Here is a 17,011-nt window from a genome sequence, read left to right on the forward strand (position 1 = left end):
TTAAGCCTGGCAACTTAGCAACTCAGTGAGACCCTGTCCCAGAATTAAAAAAATTTAAAAGGCTGGCAATGTAGCTCAGTGGCAGACCACCCTGAGGTTCAATGCCCAGTACTGGGAGGCGAAAGAAAGAGGAGAAGGAAGAGCGGCAAAATTCCATTAAGTGCTTACCTCCAGTCTAAAAGCAGGGAGACACACTGGGGAGAGTTTGTGGGTAAAGTCATGGTTGAAGGAGTTCATCACATTGAGATGGAGTGAAGAGAAGATGGACAGACAGAGAGACAGATAGGCAGGCATACAAGTGGGCCAAAGAAGACAGCTCAATCCAATTCTGTGCATTTAAGATTAAAAACATAAGTGCATAAAAAGGACCACACTCCAGGAAGAGATCAGTGGACTTGGAACACATCACCAACCTAATGGGATCATGAGACAACTAAGTGGTGTAATGTTCTGTCGAAGCTAGAATAAAATAGTATTTTGCTGATTTTTCAGCATCTGGAATGAGGCAGATTTCTGATAAATAATGCCTGGAGGGAAAGATGAACAGAAGAGCATTCTGCTGTCCCTCAGAGGTGGGGTCCCTCCCTCACCGGTCTGTCCATGGCATCCTTTCCCCAGGGGAACACTTATTTGGGGCTGGCACTGCCCTGATTAGCATGGCCTCTCTTAAACCCTCTGGCCACCCGCTCTCAGGTACTGAGCATTGGCCTAGGGAGCACTGGATGCTGAGCTGAACGAATTAGCAATTTCCTTCTAGCCCTATGGCGTTTCTAAATTGTTACTCCATTTAAGCCTGAAATAACCAGTCTGAGCCATTTAACAGTCCAGTTCTGGGCTGGATCTGTCACCACGACAGTAAAAAATAAAAATTAAAAGAAAACTTTAAGTGCATCATGTGCTTATAATAAATAGCTTGCACAAAATTATTCATTCCACATCTGGGCACAGCGATGCTTTTAATGTGTATATTGTTTGTGGAGAGCCCATAACCGAGGTTGTTATTGGGCAGAACATGGAAGTCGTTTTCTACTATTAAATAAGGGAAACAAGGTTCTCATTTTAAAATTAATTCAATGAAAACTATTAAGCAGTTGGCCGTGAATGCCTCGGTATTTTTTCCAAACTGATACTAATAAGGGCCCCCACTCCCAGGCCTGCCTAAACAAAAACACAGAATTAACTACATAATTTCCAAGAATATTTTCCCAGTGTTGTCCTCCTGAAACATGGAACTAGGAGGGCCACACAATGAATCCCAAATCCCTGTGACACTGTCTTCAAGTGGGTTTGGGTGGGGCAGCTGGCTCTCAGGTGCCAAGAGGCTGGTAAACAGAGTGCTGTCCCAACTTCATTCAACAATTACTTGACATGCAGGGTGCACCCGGACCTGAGCTCTAGCTGAGTACGGGTGGGTGGGAGGGACCTGGGCAAATGAGACAATCACAGGTCCCTCAGAGCTCTCCAGACAAATGAGGTCAGAGTACTGGTGATGCCCCTTGCAGGGCAGGTGGTGGAAGGAAGGCTGAAGGGGTCAGACAGCCTGGGTTTAGGTCTCAGATAGGCCACTTCCTCCTTTGGCAGTCTTGGCGTCTCCATCCGTAAAATGGGGCTATTCTGTGAATCTGTCATGTCCCTATATGTAATGATGCCAGCCTATGCTTGACACACACAAGTAAGTGGTCAGTGCTGGCCCTTCTTTCTCATTAGGTACCCTATGAAAAAGAAGACGCAAAACGCTGAGGTCTGAGTCTTTATTCATTTGTCAACCCACTGGTCCCTCCTTTTATCCAGCACTTGCTAGGTGCCCATTTGTGCCAGGCTCTGTGTCTCCAGACACCTTTCCTTTCCCCACTGCTGCTGCCAGCCTTGGTGATACTCAGCCTTGTGCCCACCTGCAGACCAGCCTCTAGCCTGTGGTGCCCAGGGCCTCCCCACAGCAATTGTGCCATCACTACTCGCTGAGAGACACAGGCATTGGGGAGAGGGAGGGCTGAGCCCCCATGAGTCAGCACATCCATTCCCCTCTGCAATCAGCAATCCTCTCAGCTACCTGGAGCAGAAAGTGCTGTCTTATCAGGCCCACTTGCAGATGCAGAAGCAGATTGTAGGTTCAGGATCCACTCCCTGACCCTCACTTCTCATGACCTCGGTGGACGTGCCCATAAACAAGCCCACCCGCAGCCCAAGTCTCTGTCCTCCCCATTTTCTGTGTCTATGTTTTTCTCTCTGGACATCTCCACTCTGTCCTTTGGGGTCTTTCTGCAGGTCTCCAACACCCATCCTGTTGTTCTCAGCGAGTGAATATCTTTCTCCATGTCTTTTTGGCCTCCACCTCTTCTCCTTGCTCTCCCTCTCTTCTTCCCCACTGCCCGACTGTCCTCCCAAGCCCCATAGGAATGCCGCACTTCCCACCTGCCCAGGTGTGCCGCAGATGTTCCATCAAGGAAGACACTGCTTTTCGCCAGGGGCAAGATCAGGGTGAGATGGGCATCCCTGATGACAGGGGTGTGGCCTGAGGCTAGCTGTGACTCGGGTCCTGGAGGATGGGGCTGGGGGGAGACTGGCCTCCGCCATGCCTACCCTCCCAGTGCATTCATCCCTGCCCTCCCTGACCTTCCCTGGCTGCCAGCGGTGGGTGAGGAGGATGGAAGGCCACCAAGGGAGAGATCTCCACCCGGGCCAGACCCTCAGGAAAAGGATGCCATGGGACACTGGGTTTAGTTTTCACTCTCAACTCATGTCCTACCACCCCTGCCAGAGGGCAGACACAAGAGCTTTCTGTGTGGGACACCTGGCTTTGGACTTCGAACAGGAGCAATGCTGATCACCTGCACAAGTGAGCCTGGCAATTCAGATTCCAGTGTCCTCACCCACCCACTCATCCATCCATCCATCCATCCATCCACCACCCTCTGAGGGTTCTTCTGTGCCAGCCATGGCTCTAGGTACTAGGGACAGAGCAGTGGACAAAATAGACAACCCCACCCAGCCCACATGGAGCTGACATTCTGGTGGAGGAGATAGACAGGCGGAGCCCAGGAGAAGGTAAGGGTGGAGGGGAGTAGGCCTGAGGCTAAGACATCCTGAACACATTCACTCTGGGTGTCACTCGGATGGACACAGGGAAGACTTAGGTGCAGGTTTTCGTCAAAGTCAGGGCGGGCACAGATCTGGGCATCATCAGCAAACACGTGTTCTTCAAAGCCCTAGCCTGGATGAGACTGTCACCAGACAGGGCCCAAGGAGGTTCCCCAGAGAGAAGACAGACTTCAATTCACTGCATCCACAGAGTAGGTTCTTGACTCATCACGGAAAACAACTGCAGGACTCATCTGTGGGAGGCACAGACAGATTTACTAGGCAGAGTCAAAGAAACACACACTCAATTTAGCTCAGTGGCACCACACCTCCCTGGCAAGGGCAAGGTCCTGAGTTCGATTCCCAGTACCAAAAAAAAAAGCACACATTCAGTGAAAATGGGGCATGGGCCCTCCAGAGAGGTGCACGACAGTCTGGGGTTGGAAACATTTCCATGGTCTTGGGGTGTCCCCAAGATGGATGCTCTAAGATGGATAGTCTCAGGTTACACTGGGGTGCTAGGTTAGCGTGCAAACCATCTGCATTTGTCTGAAGTGGGACCCAATTAATAGTGCTATTTCCTTGAGGGTGGCAGTCTGTGGAATTTGTCAATCTACAGCATCAGAGGAAAAGCACAGGCTCAATTTGCAGGAGAAAGGCATGGGCCCAAGTTAAAGGCTTCTTGTACCTTTTAAGATTCTTGGGAATTTGGGGAGTAAGTTTCATCAAGGAGAAAAGAGTCCTTGGCACCTTGGTTAACACCGTGTCTTGAAGCTGCAGTTTTCTTCAAAGGACAATGTTAACATTACGATATTCCTTGCCTCCTTTTTACCCATCTTTGTGTCTTTTATCCTACCTCAGGATCACCAAGGGGGTCTTCAGGTCTCTGGGATGAGGCAACCCCAGGAAGCGGGGCTGGGAAGGAGATGACTGTGACCGTGGTGACAATTTGGTTCACTTGAACTTCCAGATCAGTAGCCCAGGAGTTTCCCTCCTTGCCTGTCACCTGCTTACACTTCCTGTGCACTGAGGTGAGGGAAAGAGTCTGCACCTTAACCCCACCTTGTGGCTTTTCCTGTGCCCACTGAAGTGTGAAGATCACTGCTCTAGGCGGCAGTCTCCAAACTTTTCCAATCTCATATACCTATCAGGAGAAAATATATTTACTTGTAAACTTATTCTCATTCTGCCATGTATACTCCCATATGCTAGGTACACAGCCATGGGTGGCCCAAGTAACCTCTCTGTGCCTCAGTTTCCTCACCCATACAATGCAGATAAGCAGAGCACCTGTCTCAAGGTTGCTGGAAGAGCAAAAGATGTGCAGCACTGGGAACAGTGCCCGACCCGTGGGGTCATCACAGCTACTATACCAACAGTGATGCTTCCTAATAGGAATCCCACTCTTCTCACTATGTGGACCTGGGAGATCACTGGTCCACATAATGAGGCCTTCAAGGCCAAGGACCACATCTTTGTTGTTCATTCTTTCATTTCCCATGCCTAGCAGAGGGCCTGACACAAAGCTGGCAGGCAGTAAACTTCTGCTGAGATCCATTACCACCACTACAAGGCCAGGCACAGCGGCTCAATTGTTACAACCAAGGTAGTGATCAATAATCCATTTTATAGTGAGATCCTGAGCTCTGAGGCATAAAGCGATTTGTCTAAGATCACGTTGTGAGTTATGGCAGAGCTGGAGCCCAAACCCAGGCCACCCCATGCCTGCCGCATGGTCTGTGACCTCTCCCCATTACCAGGGGTTCATCCCGGAATTGACACCTGGGAACTGGCCCCTCGGGGGTTAGGGCTGCTCTTACCTGACTGTCCTCCTTCCCCCAGCAAAAGAGAAGGCACAGAGAGCTGGGCAAATGCACATATCCTCGTAACTGGCCACATACTAGGTGAGCAGAGGTGGGTACAGGCAGGAAAGGGGAAGAGGAGCAGAGAACCTGGCGGCTCATCCATGCAGGGGAAGGGCTACATCCTGAGGCCAGAAGCACCTTCTCCTCACCCCACTCCTCCAGGGCCAGGCTGCAGATCGGCCAGCGAGGCTGCATGAACAGCGAGGCTGCATGAACGGCTTTCTGAAATGTCACCAAGAACAAAGCTCCCTTTTCTGCCAGCCCCTTGTATTTACAAGCAAGCACAAATCTGTGAGAAAATTCAATTGAACGCAGATGGCAGGAAATTCCTCTAAAATGACAGTGGCCAAATTCAAACCACAAGACATGAAAATAACCCAACATACTAGACATGAAGAACATATCTTATAGACTTCTCCTCGTGCGATTTGCAATCTGTGATGGATTACCAGGAAGACAGACTGCAGATTTATTGGACTTCTGTAGAACACGGATTCCATTTGCAACAATTAAACCTTCTGCAGTGGAGAACGGGGTCAGAGGGGCTAGTGGAGATGGTGACGTTAGGCATGTGGTGTGAGGTTGATAAGGGCCAGTGTTAGCACTCCAAAGCCTGCCTCGGCCTGGCTTGGGTAAGGGCTGCCATGGGAGGCTGCTGTTTCAGTTGACACCGAGTGTCATCGGGTCAGAGGCCCAGCTGTGCAGCAAGGATTCAAGAGGCAGGGCCCATAGGCAGGCTTCCAAAGGGCTGGGCAAATCTTCGGGTCCCCTGGGTATATGGGACTAGACTGGAGTGGTAGATGATCCTAATGAGGGCAGTGGTCCTGAAGGTGATAAGAAAAAAAGAAGATGACAGAATCAACTGGCTGGGGGATGATGATGCTACACTTCCCATGCTTCTGACAAAGCAGGTATCACTAACAGATCACACTATTTCTTTCCCACGGAGCCCAGAATCCTTCTCAGCATAATTCCGCAGACAGCACTATGGACAGACCGAGTTGAGATCACAAACTGGTGTGCCAACCCTGGGCTAATGCATGGGGCCTCAGGGTGTGGCTGGAGCACCAGCGCATGCACAGGCATTAAAAAAGCCTGCTTAAACTCTTAATGAACTGGATGTATGCAAGATAGACAGACCTGGTTGCCTGTGATGGGTCAGGAGTTGAGGTGTGTGCCAATAGGGCAGATTCACATCTGTGCTATAGAGCTGTTTCTTAACCACGTGGCTAACACCCAGCACTTGTACAATTCCACCTCCTAGTCCCCGGAGGGGCTCAGATGTCCCCAACAGAGTCTGGGGATGGGGAGTAAAGAGGGCCCCAAATCTGACACTGTTCCTATTAAGAGGTGGGTCTGGGTCCCCTCTCCTGAATCTGGACCAGCCTGTGACTGCCATGATGAAAAAGTGTGGCAGTGCCTGACTCTGAGCCTGGCTTTACAAGGACCAGTGGCTTCCCTCCTGGTGTCCTGGAGTCCCAGCCACCACAGCAGTCTGACTGCCCTGTTGGAGATGATGTGAAGAGGAAGAAGGGCCCCACCCACGTACCAGCCTACGAGCCATCAGGCCTGCACCCCCTGCCAGACCAGCTGAACACCGCCAAAGTGACCCCAGTCAATGGTGTGTGGAGCTCAAGGACCGCCTGGAAGAGCATGCCGAGTCCTGCCCACAGTTGGCAGTGGGCAAAATGCTCGGTGAGTTAAGCCCCTCCGTTTGGGCAGCTTGTGAACAGCTTATCCATCCTTGTCCAATCTCCAACCCCTTTTCTCTGGCAGCAGCACCCCCAGCCTGGAGACCACCCTGGCTGCATTCCCAGCTTCCTCACTGGCCCTCAATGAGCCAAACAACCTCGAGCCACCAGCACCTTACTAAACTGAGACTCTGGTCACACCCAGCTCTCCCTGCTGGTGCTCCAAGCCCTATGTGGCCTTGGCTAACCCTCTAGCCACTGTGGTCACCATTCTCCATATGGTGACCCTCTTGAAAGGTCACCATGCTGTTACATATACTGTTCCTCCTGCTAACCCTGCTTCCTGGTGTCTGCCCGGCAAACTCCTATTCATCCTTCAGTGCCCAGTTCGAATCTAGAGTATTTGCTGGCTCCCTCTAGGCTCCTTTAACGCCCACCATCCTGTGTTGCCATTATACTCTTGACCCTCATTATATGATGGGCTGGGAAGCAGCCTGAGGAGAGGATGGAGCTTTTTTGCCCAGGGCTAACATGGCTCCTGGCACACAGTCCAATAGTTTCACTGAATAATAAAATAACAAACACGATGCAGGATGTCTAGAGTAGGACCTGGCTCTAAAGGTCTTCTATGAAAAGGTGAATTACCTGTGGCCCTGCCACATGGCATCCTGGTGCTGCTCATGTGTCCTGCTCCCCACCAGATACTCGCTGCTGCATCCACGGTGCTCAGCAAAGGGGCCTCAGGACAAGCTCGCCTCTGACCACTATAACCCCGTATCTGGCCTGCCTGTCCTTTCTCCCAGGGCAGGAAGAAGGGCGGGGGGCGGGGGGAGTCATCAAAAGAACCTACCAAGGAGCCACAGGAGCTCGATCCCTGCACCTCCGTCCTGGCTGTGTGAACAGCAGTTTCCCTCCGGTGAATGGGGATCATGACAGGGTGAACGTGATTCATAACTGGCAGAGAGCAGAGTTTACTACTGCCCAGCTGGCATGGGTACAGGTGTCAGGAAGATGCTGGGGACGGCCCTGGAGAAGGCCTCGGGGAGAGGGAGGCCCAGGAAAGGGAAGGAGACACTTCCAAACCCTCAGGCTGTTCAGAGAGCGCAGACAGGAGAGCCGCTCCACATTGGGAAAGGCTGGCTGCAGAGCAGTCAGCAACCCATAACCCCTCAGGACAGCGGCTGTGGGAGCTGCAGGACCTTGGAATCCTCTTGGGTCGGAATCAAGGGGAAATGGCGCCCGGGGATGCCAGAGGACTTGCTCAAGGTCACACAGTGAGCTGGTGAGCGTCTCCATTTCTGGTCAGGACATCACCCCACAGGCCGCCCTCGGCTGTCCGGAGCACAGGACACAGCCACACTCCGCCCCTGCCACCACCAACACTGAATTCCAACCCCAAGCCTCGGCAACGCCAGGCAGGGCCAAGAGCCCAGCCCACTCACCACCTGCTCCACCCTGAGAAAGGCGAGAAAAGCTCCTCTGCACCTCAGGTCGCCACCCACAAAACAGAAGTAACAGGTCCCACCTCCAAGGACATGTGCGAGGACGGACGGGACAAAGACAAGAAGCACTTAGACCCAGCCCTTCAAGTCACAGGCCTCAGGCCAGCTGCTGGCTTTTTCCAGCTGAGGACCTAGTCAGAAGGACCCAGCTCTGCTCCCTTCCAGCTGGATGGCTTGGGAAAGCCTCTTCTCCTCTCTGAGCCCCTTTGCCTCAGCTAACATGAGAGACTTGGCCAAGTGATCGCAATGGTCCTGCTCGGCTGAGAAGCTCCTCACGTCTACTTCAGGCTCTCCCAGAGCTTCTGCAAGTTGGGGAGCTGTCTCATTAGTGTGGAAGGAGCCACACCTCTTTCCCAGACACCTCAAGTGGGGAACATCTGAAAGGCATTAGGGCCTCACTTCAGGGAGGCCAGGGATCCATCCACTGCCTCGCTCCATCTTCCAGACCTCTGGCCAGCTCTTCCTGACTTGCTTCACCCCAGCCACCCCAGGCTCTCTCACTCCCAGCCATCGCTTCTCAGCAAGGACGGGCTGATTTCTCCTTCATTCAGCACCTATTCTGTGTCAGGCAGGGCACCAAGCCCTTTACCATGTGATCTCCTCGAACTGTCACAGCAACCCAGAGATGAGGATTCACATACTGTACCTGAGGAGGTAGCTCAGAGGGAACATGATTGGCTCTTGGCCACACTAGGAAGCAGAAAATGGACTTGATTTCAAAGTCCACACTGCACCCTCAAATTCCTTCTCAGGCCCCCCGAGCTGAGGAAAGGCAGAGGAAGGAGGGGCCTCGGACCAGAGCCTCCGGAACCCAACTAGGGTCTATGGTGTGGAAAGGGGAGACCGGGCGGGGCTGGCCTGGGAAGGGGCAGGCACAGGGCGTCACCAGGGCTGCATGGAGACTCGGAGCAGGAGACCAGCACAGATGCACTCCCTCCCACCCTCTGGGCCAGCAGAGCTCAGGTTCACGGGAAGGGGAGGCTCCACACGGAGTTGCTGCAAATCAAAGCAGGGGCCCAGCCAGGCAGAGTGATTATAGTTGGCAGAGCCATGTGTGAATCACCCACCAGCAGTCCGTCAAGCAGCCCTGAGCAACGTCCCCTCCACAGGGGGGTCGGACTGAACAGACACACACAGGTGTCCCTGTGCATTTGTACCATTCAGCACCACTCAGCCTCAGCTCAGAGACATAAGCAGGAAACGGTGCCAAGTGAGAAATGCTAACACTTCCTGAGAATGAGGGACCCAGTCAGTAAGACAGGTAGGCAAATGGTGACAGAAAGATGCCCCAGGACTGTGGGAGCTCAGAAAAAGGCCCTCATCCAGTCAAGACTGCCTGGGAAGGCTTCCTGGAGGAGGAGTGATGTGAGCTGGGAGGAGGTTAGGCATGGGGCGACTTCAGTGGCAGCCAATGAAAATGAAGAAGCAGAAGAGAGGCTGCGAAGGCAGGCTGGGCCCCTCCTGGGGACTCATTCACCCTGCTATGTGTTTGTGCTTTGTCCTAGAACAAATTCTCCAACAAACAATGGGAGGCTTTCATTAGTAATGACCCCCAACACTGAAAATGCCCCAAATACCTAGCCTTCTGGGCTCCCCAGACCACCCTACACAGGCCCAGCTAGAAGCCCCTCAAAGGGGAGGGGCTGGGCAAGACATGAGTTCCCAAGGGAGCGTACGGACCCCTGGTCCAAGGTGGCCTAGAGAAGGGGCTGCTGACCAGGGTTGGGCAAAACCTAGGCTCTGGGCACAGCCCACAGTTTCCTGTCTGCACCACATGGCGTCGAGGCTGCCCTGCCCTGTGGAGCCTCTGGACATGCCGTAATGTGGGACATCCAGTGACAGGACTGAGCTTGGGCGGCCGGATCACATGACAGCACTGCGGAGGGCTGCACCCTGGGGGGAGACGGCTTCCAGTCTTGGCTGGGCTATGTCTCTAGGACCAGCATGTAGAGTGAGAGCAAGTCACAGAGCAGGTGACCGATCTCTGCTCCACACGGGGAGTGGGCTTCCTGTCCCTGGCTGGACAAGTGGCTGAGCTGCTCCCATAGCAAGGAGGCCTGGCCCATTGAGGAGGCTAGACTGGACCCAAAGACCCCTAAATCTAGCTCACAAGCTGGGAGTCCTCAGGGAAGTCGCTGGAATTCTTGGGCCTTAGATTTGCATTTGTCAAACGAGATGCTCTGTCCTGGTTGATGGGCCGCATGAGGAGTCATAGTGAGGGCCGCATGAGAGCGTGGACGTGAGGGCACTTTGCAAAGTACAAAGCGCTATAAAAATGCACAGCAGCATTATTATTTGAAACAGACTTTCAGAAGACTGGGCCCCCTAGGACCCAAGAGCAATGCATCCTCTGCCTGCTATTGGAACCATGTGTTCCCAATGAGGTAATGGATGAGAAGGCACTTTGTAAAATGTGAATCCCAGCACGAATGGTAGTTGTTATCATTGCCATTATCGCGATGATCATGGCGGTGATGACAATCACTGCTATGCTCCCCTTTCCTGCGCAGGGACCCCAAGTGGCCAAAGATAAGCAATCTGTGGATCCCAAAGGCAGACCTGTCACACGTGGGGGCATCAGCCTCCTGGTTCAGAGGGACCTGGGAAGCCTTTCCTAACAGGCCTGGCTGACCCCAGAAGGGCGGCCCCCGTCTCCATCAGATTCCCCTCAGGTGACCCTCCCTCCCACTCCAACCCCGAACCTGGCCTTCCCCCATCTCCAGATACTCAGCTTCGCACTAGACACTTCCCTCTGTCAGCCACCAGTCAAGGGTGACAGCCAATGTTTGCTGAGCAGTGATGTGTGTGTGGGCTGCTCTAAGATCTTTACAGGGCTACATATGGCCTCCAGCATATAAAGGACACTTTGTAACACCCCCATTTCATAGATGAGTAAACTGAGGCACAGAAAGATCAGCAGCCTGTCTATGGTCACATCGCTGGTAATCACTGCAGCCAGGGTCTGAACGCACTCATTCACTGGCAATCCAAAGCCAAGGAACTGTCTCTCATGCCTCCCAAGTCTCCCGTCTCTCCACTCTGTTCCATGCCCACTCCCACCAGTCTAGTTCAGGCTGCGGCACCGTTCATCTCAGCCTAGGTGACGCTCCCCACTTTGTTCCTCTGGCCTGTCTCCTCGGCCCGGTAACTCAAGGCCTTGGGCCTGTCTTGTTCTGTCCTAGGTTCCTAAATCTTGGTGCAGGCCACAGGCCCCACTGAACAAATCCAAACCCAACCCACTGGGGCAGCCCAGGCTGCTACGCTGAGCAGGGGCAGCAGGCAGCAAAGAGAGGGCTGTGAGTGCCAGGCAGGCACGGGCCAACGTCACCCTGTGTCCTCCCATGCCATCCACTCACGGACTTCAGGGGTAACTGGGAGCCTCACAGACCATGCTCCCCAGGGACCCTCCAGAGCTTAGGGATGAGCCATGGCACAGTGGAAGACGGTGGCGCCCTCACCACTCTGGGCCTCAGTTTCCTCATCTGCCCTTGGAGTGAGCCACCCTTCCTGGAAGGGGGCTGCTGGGGGAGGGGGTGTCAGGGAATCGCTGGCACAACACTGGCCCAGACCTGGAACTCCAGAACCGCTGGGGCCACAGCAGCCTTGCAGTCAGGAGGACAAAGTGTTCCAAGGCTGAGTTGTGACTCCCTCTGGACGGGGGACCCTGGCCTGGCCTTTATGAGGATCAATGATTTATGGCTCCTTTGCGGGGAAAGGCTCCTTGATGTGACTCCAGATGCCTCTTGAGGGAAGCAGGATCAGCTCAAGACTAACTGGGGTGCCCCCATCCCCGGTCACCCCTCTCTTCTCACTGATGTCCTGTGTCTGCTCCTGTGCAGTGGATCAGAAAGGTGACAGGGAACCCGGGCTGGCCGCAGAGGTCTGCACGGTACCCATTCAAGGGAGCGCCCTCGCCACTAGAGATCCTGTGCCCCTGTCCTCCGCCACGGTGGGCGTGAACACCATACTGCTGGCCCATGCCTAGAGTGGCCTGCCTCTGCATACCCACTCCTGGAAGCCCTCAGACTGCCTCCTGCACCAGAAGCAGGGTCAGAGTATGGGGTGCTGCTGAGAGTGGCCCAGCACTGACACACAGCGGTGCTCACTAAACCCTAAAGGAACAACTGAATCTCTGAATGCGGAGAGTCTGAGAACACTTGCCTCTCATACCACAAAATATGCAAATAACCATGACAATGTATTTTGAGTTCTCTGTGTGCAGGCAGAGTTCTGAGTGGTGTACGTGCACCATCTGCATTCACTGGACACAGTGTTATGGAGCATTTACAATGCGCCAGGTGCTGTGCAGGTCCTGGGCATAGAGCAGGGAGGGAAACAGAACTGTGCCCTCCTGGAGCTGACATTCTAGTAGATGGCACAGACAGCAAACAAAGAGGTCACACAGAACATCTGTGGCTCATGGGTGCTGAGTAGAAAAAATAAGCAGAGATGGGAAAAGAAACTCTGCAGAACACTTAAAGCAAGCCAACCAGCAAAAGGAGGGAGGAAACAAGCCAGGGGGTGACCTGGGGAAGAGCATTCTGAGCAAAGATGGCAGTAAGTGCAAAGGTCCTGAGGCAAGGGCACAGGTGTGGGTATTTGAGGACAAATAAGGAGGCCTGTGTAGCAGGGGGACAGGGAGGGCAGGTCAAGATGAGGTCAGAGTGAATATTGGAGGGCTATGTATTGCTGCCAATGTAGACACTGTGGCTTGTGATCCAGTGATCACGGTAGCAGCCACTGGACAGAGAGGTTTTATCTGAATAGGACCCTGCTGCAGGGATGGAGGCAGGGAGTCAGGTGGAGATGGAGGAGAGCAGGGAAGACAGTAAGAGGTCAGGTCCTGCCTGTGCAGTCAAGCAGAACTAACCATGGGAGATGTGAAGCAGCCCAGCGCCTGCCCACTACCACCACGTGGTCCATGCTGTGTGCATACACAGGCCACAACTCTCCCTTCTGAGCACCAGCCCCCTGCAGGGCCAGGGGCCACATGAGGGCAGTGCACCCAGGGCCACCCAGCCAGTCAGGATTGCAGCGCTGCAGGGGCTCAAGCCAGACTCCGCGTGCCTCCTTCCTAAGGGTCTGGCCCCAAGTCCTGACATGGAGCGAACCTCCAAACACCTTCCACTCACCTGCTGCCTGAGTCTGCTGTGCAGCTACAGCAAAACGCTGGGCAACAGGACTGTGTCAGGCACAGAAGCATGAGTCCTTGCAGTCAGGAGGCTGCAAGGTCCCAGAGTGAGCCACGCCAAGGCACCTGCTGAGGGCCTCCTTGCTTTGTCCTCGATGGTGGAAGAGAGAGGGCAAGCTGGTGAGCACTGCACGAAGCCTCCTATAGCCTCGGCCTCACTAAGAAGGGAGCAGTCTTTATGTCCCCTAGAGGCCTGGCCTTAGTGCCACCTGGTTGGGGTCTGGGATTTTGGAAGGGACATATTCTGGCCCCCACACACTCCTTCAGTCATTCTCTGCCGTCTCCTTGGATGCAGCTGGCCCCTCCCAGCTCTGTGGACGCCTCCCCTCCACTGCTCCCTCGCCACACAGTTTCTCCTTGGTATCACACACAGGATGAGAATCCTCCAGTTAAACTCTTCAGTTTCTTTTCTCAACCTCAGAACTGCTGCTCCGGACAGTTCCTGGCTGCAGGCTTGTCCTGAATATTACAGGAGGGTTAGCAGCATCCACACTGAAAGACAGACCCAGGCCTGGGCTCCCCAGGCTCCTTGCTTGAAGAACACACTATGTTTTCTTTCTCAAAGTGCTTTCACACCCTGGGTCTTCTCTGACCCTCCTTAACACCCCAATGAGATCCCCCACTGCAAGATGAGGAAAGTGAGTCACAGAGTAGGGAACTGCCCAAGGCCACACAGCTGTTCAGGGGAAGCGCCTGGGCCAGGCTGGGCTGTTCTCCCAGATGCTCTTCAGCTAAAACTAGGCCCTCCTGGTCCCATCTCCTGGAGCCTTCATCTGGGGCTCCTCTTATGTGGTCACTTGCAGTCCATGAGCCTGTCCCCTGTGCTGGCCCTATCCCCAGAGGCGCACCTGAGTGGCAGCATGGATTGGAGATGTGTGCTGCAGTATCTCCAGCTCAGATGGGACCACAGGAAGGGACAGGTGTGAGCAGAGCTGCAGGTCCTCCCTGTGTGCACACACGAGCCCCCTCTGTATACCAGGTACCAGCATAGGGCTTGGGTCCTGTGGAGGTGCAGTGAAGGACAGACAGGAAGAAGGAAGGGAAGAGTGAGGGCAGGGAGGACTTTCTCTGCCAGGTAAGCCTGAATGCTGCCATGCCCTTGCTCCACCACGCACATACCCAGGCTGGGCTAGGTGCTTTCTAGTCATTCGTGTCACAAATATCAGCTGAGGATCTCCTCTGTGGCCGGCAGTGTGCAGGTGCCGGGGTACTGCGGAGAGCAGGCAGGACACAGGCAGCCCCTGTGGGCCCTACTGGCTGCCAGGACGTCTGTGCTCCGTGCCCAATACCCCCAGCCCCTCTGACCATGAGGTTGCTACCTCCTGTGTGCCTGTCCCGCACAGAACAGAGCACCCCTGAAGGTAGAGATGGGTCTGACTCCCGGCTCTGTCCCCCACCTAGCACACAGCCCAAGTCCTGCCCTTTGTGGACCATTTTCTGGCTGAACTGAACGAATCTCGCATCCAAGGATTTGGGGGAGGAGGTCTGGCTCAGGGAGGACTCGGCCAGCTTTGTTTTGTCCGACTAGCTTGAGGCTGCACAGGCTGTGACAACACACAGAGATTACTGGTCTAGCTTTTATCTTTTATCTAAATGACCCAAACCATAAAACAAAAGCAGCTCAGTGGCCACAGCCTGGGCAGAAATCCTACTTCTAGACCAGACTACTCTCTGGATCCAACATTAGCCAGCTCTGGCTGAGAACGGTTCAGCTGGCCTGAGCCTCAGTGCTCCTCCAGGCTAAACCCACATCTCTCGCACCTCCCAGCGCCACACAGCTCCGGGCCAGAGACGGGTGACTCAGACCATGTGAGGTGCTTACATGAGGCAAGAACTTTTTAGACTACAAATCCGCCAAAAGTGAGACTCCTCCCCAAGTCTGACGCCTCCCTTTCCTAAGCCCTGTAACTACTTAATAGATGTCCACGTCATCTTACTGAGGACAGGACTGTTCCTCACTCAGTGCCAGGGATGGGGCTCACTCATCCCTTCCTGCTTCAGATCCCAGCACACGAGCAAATGCTTCATAAAAATGTATGGGTTCCACATCGTCAGCAATTTTCTAGAAGGTAGACCTTGTCCATCCAACCCTGAGACACCAGCTAGATGAAACCCCAAAGAGACAAACAGCAAGTCCCACGGTAAGGTTCAAACTGCTCCATCCTCCTAGTGCAGCTCCTGTACTAACCATACTCAGCCCGGTCATTTGTCACATGCCTGTCTCCCCAGCTGTACTCTGCCAGGTGCCTTGACCACCTTTGCTCTTCCAGCAGTTGACACAGCTCCTCCCAGCCTGTTAGAGGGGCTCCCTGGCTCTTCGCCTAATGGAGATGTTTATCATGTTATTCTTTACAGTAGTACATGAAAAGCAGGACACAACCTAAACATCCAGCAGTGGAGGAAGGATTGTGTACATCAAGGTGTGCCCAGATAATAAAATACTATGAGGCCATTATTTTTGAGAGCTCACGAAGCCCACCAAGAAAAAAAAATCTTTAAGTAGATCATAAAAATGTTATCTGTGGATGATGCAGACGATTCTTAAACCCTGTATCCAGGTAGCCAGAAGTCAGAGGGGGCAAGGAACACGGGAAACAGGTGCTTCGGGGGAGCACATTTATGAAAGAATGCATCTCATTTTGAATTAGTTATTGCTGCTATGCTGTCAGTGAAGAATTAAAATAATTTGCAGAAAAGCAGGAAGGTGGAAGTAGAACATCTTCACAGTAGCAGATATTTTTAAAGAACAGAGGGTTCGGTGCTTCCCTATCGCACTCTCACGCCTGGCTCGAGATGGCAGCGGCGCGGGCGACTCGGGCTCCTGGGACACAGACACGTTCTCCGTGGAAGACCGGGTGCAGAAGACGACGGGCAGCGGCACCGCCGGCGGGGAGCGCTGGGAAGGCAAGGACGTCAAGGATAACTGGGATGATGACAAAGACGACAAAGAAGAGGAAGCAGAAGTAAAACCAGAAATAAAAATTTCAGAAAAGAAAAAAATAGCATAGAAAAGAGAAAGAACGGCAACAGAAGAAAAGGCAAGAAGAAATTAAAAAGAGGTTAGAAGAACCTCAAGTGCTGACACCGGAAGAACAATTAGCAGATAAACTGCGGCTAAAGAAATTACAAGAAGAGTCAGACCTTGAATTAGCAAAAGAAACTTTTGGTGTTAAAAATACAGTTTATGGAATAGATGCTATGAATCCATCTTCAAGAGATGATTTCACAGAGTTTGGAAAATTACTAAAAGACAAAATTACACAATATGAAAAGTCACTGTATTATGCCAGATTTCTGGAAGCCTTAGTTTGAGATGCATGTATTTCATTGGAAATTGATGACTTGAAAAAGATTACCAATTCACTGACTGTGCTGTGCAGTGAAAAATAGAAGCAAGAGAAGCAAAGCAAAGCCAAAAAGAGGAAGAAAGGTGTGGTTCCTGGAGGGGGATTAAAGGCTACCATGAAAGATGATCTGGCAGATTATGGTAGTTATGATGGAGGATATGTACAAGACTATGAAGACTTCACATGACATTTTATCTTCTGCTGTCTTCTTTCTGTGGCCCACAATCCCTTCAACATGTAGCACAACTTCCTTTCCTTTCAGTTCTGCCAAATGCTACAATCAGAATTGCAGTATCTTTTGTGCTGGTTACTCAACCCCTTGACACTCAGGTGCTAA

General features: G+C 52.9%; 1 protein-coding gene and 1 pseudogene across 1 annotated transcript in view; one reads left to right on the forward strand and one right to left on the reverse strand.

The window, feature by feature from the left end:
* Glis1 (GLIS family zinc finger 1) overlaps nt 1-17,011 on the reverse strand; it is a 196,824-nt gene that overhangs the window by 121,737 nt on the left and 58,076 nt on the right. The gene's annotated exons all lie outside the window — the stretch shown is intronic.
* Nucleotides 6,247-17,008, forward strand: LOC106008626 (eukaryotic translation initiation factor 3 subunit J-like; annotated as a pseudogene).

This window comes from Heterocephalus glaber, unplaced genomic scaffold (assembly GCF_053883595.1).
Source record: "Heterocephalus glaber isolate CG9 unplaced genomic scaffold, H.glaber_assembly_v1.0 deba00001449, whole genome shotgun sequence".
NCBI lineage: Eukaryota > Metazoa > Chordata > Mammalia > Rodentia > Bathyergidae > Heterocephalus > Heterocephalus glaber.